The sequence below is a fragment of the Sinocyclocheilus anshuiensis genome, unplaced genomic scaffold (assembly GCF_001515605.1).
Source record: "Sinocyclocheilus anshuiensis isolate Anshui unplaced genomic scaffold, SAMN03320099.WGS_v1.1 scaffold985, whole genome shotgun sequence".
Taxonomy (NCBI): domain Eukaryota; kingdom Metazoa; phylum Chordata; class Actinopteri; order Cypriniformes; family Cyprinidae; genus Sinocyclocheilus; species Sinocyclocheilus anshuiensis.
Window position 1 is genome coordinate 367,082 of NW_015557117.1, and position 2,509 is coordinate 369,590.

Sequence of the window (2,509 nt, forward strand, 5' to 3'; positions counted from 1 at the left end):
AGTGATGGCTGGTCCCTTGATTTATACTCTATTTCATTCTGCGGAATCAACCGAATAATCATTAAATCTTTTTACCCCGTAAATATTTATTTACAGAGTATTTGTAAACTAGCAAACTGTTGAAATGTGAAAGAGATCAGTGGGTTATTATTTGAGTGTCATAGAGACACTTGCTTTATTAGTGCTCTAAACCAGATATGGTACATCAGAGAAATGGCTTTTTGGGTTGAACCTGTTGACAGATATTTGGAAATTTCGCCTTGTGGGGTTTTGTTTAGCGATGTATTTTCACTGAGGATGATATGTCTTAATATATATTAAAATAAATGTTTGGTATCACAACCAAAATAGGCATTTTTTTATTTCCACACTCTCCTGTATGGTGTCATAAAAGATCAAAACATATTTAATCACTTTTTTATATGTTTTTTTGTGAAGTGGTCTGTTTCTTTTCCTATTTATAGCAAAAGGTCCTTCTATATGTGACAATATCTATGCCCACAGACCACCCACAGTCTGTTCACTAACCATCTGATGCATATTGCAAACAAAACTGGTAAGCACTTTCTCGATCTTGTTTAAATCTGATTTTCTTCTCAATTTCTATAAAGGACACAGATGATTTTTTTATCAGTCCTGAAAAGAAAGGTTTTTTTGTGCTAGTCTGTTGTTTTGGTATATTATAGCTCAGTGTAATTCTGTCATGACAACTCTGAGAGTTTAGCATGGTAATGTACATGACAATGTTAATGTGTTTGGTCGGAACAGATCTGCTACGCTGCTGCTGTGGCAGAGGAAGTAGCAAGACTTGCTACTGCCAATACTTTCACAGACATGCTGCTGTGAGCATTTAAGAAATACTGCTGCTGCACATTTATCATATATGAAATAACCCCCATATATAACTACATGAAATTACCCCGTAGAAAATCTATACAGGTGGAGCTGGGGAAGGTGGAGGATTTCTGAAGCGTGCTGCAACTGCTACAGCAAGCACTAGCCAAGTATTTGAATGTTGAGTAGCAAACTCATTGGCTGCTGCTGCGAATAGAAACCAATCAGCTGTGCCATGTGAATAATGATGTTATTATATCAGATTGCGTTAGAACCTATCGGCCTGTGCCATCTAGAGTTTCATGACAGTGTTGCGATTTTATATATTCAGACTTTTTTCTTGCAATTCTGTGAAAAATTACAAGATATAAACTCAGAATTCTGACTTTTTCCTAATTCTGTGTTGATATCTCACAATTCTGACCTTTTTTACTCAGAATTCTCAGTTTATTTCTTGCAATTACGACCGTTTTTCTCAGAAGTCTTAATTTACATCTCACAAATCTCTTTTTGTTTCCATGCAGTATTTAAAAATTGTGACTTTTTATCTCACAATGCAGACTTTTCTTCTCTCACTTATTTGAGTGAGTTTATATCTCTCACTTCTGAATTTTTTTTCAGAATTGATAGATATAAACTCAGAATTGCGAGGAAAAAAGTCAGAATTGTGAGATAAAAGTTGCATTTACCTTTTTGATTTGTTTATTCTGTGGCGCAAACGGGCTTCCATAAAGATTGCATCAGTCTGTCTGTGCTAAAAACCAGTGAGCTGTAGTATCCATGTCTTTGTGCAAGTATCCAAGCCTTGTCGGTCCTTAGGGAACATCTTAAGTAAACGCAATGACGAGCTCTAACAAATGACCTCACATTTTGTTCATAGCTGGAATCAAAGGTCTCCTTTTACTTCACAATCACGTCACAATTTATATGCTCTGCCAAGCTCAGTTTTTGACTCTGCGTACTGTACATGTGGCATTTTGGATTAAACACATTCCTCTAGGAAGTGTCGAAAGCCAGGAAAGTGGGTCTGGTTCGCATTGCTGAATCCAATCAGTGGGTCCTAAGTAGGTCAGAAAGCTGACCTAAATTGAGGAAGAGATTCTTACTCCCCTTCATTTTACACAGCATCCCCTGAAGACCAGATGCATTGTGTTGAGCGGGGAGTAGAGCTTGAACAGCCCTGTAACATATCGGAGACCAAGGAAACAGAGGCAGCTAAAAGAACAAATGATTAACAATGCTGCACATAGACGCCTGATCCATTACTTTCATTGGGCTGATGCACATCATGCAATTGCCCTGAAGCGAAGAGCCATTCCTCACTAAAAATACTGCAACATGAAAAAAAATGTTATGTCACCTGGCTAATGCAAACAACACAGCATCTGTTAAAATGAAGGTGAGCAATGGTTGAGTCCCATATCATTCCAACATTGGAAAGTACATAGTGTATTTTTGAAAAATTGTTTTTTTGTTTTTTAATGTTTCTTTCATTTGTTCCATGAAACTGTCATTTCAAACCTGAAAACTGACAATGTAAAGCACATTGTGTTTATTCTGTGTTATGTGGTATCAGCATGTCATTTGGCAGAAAGAAAATACTGCACGTATATACATCTAAATCATCTGTCTCCTAGATGTCCTACTTGATCAAATCAGCATGGAATATAGGTTT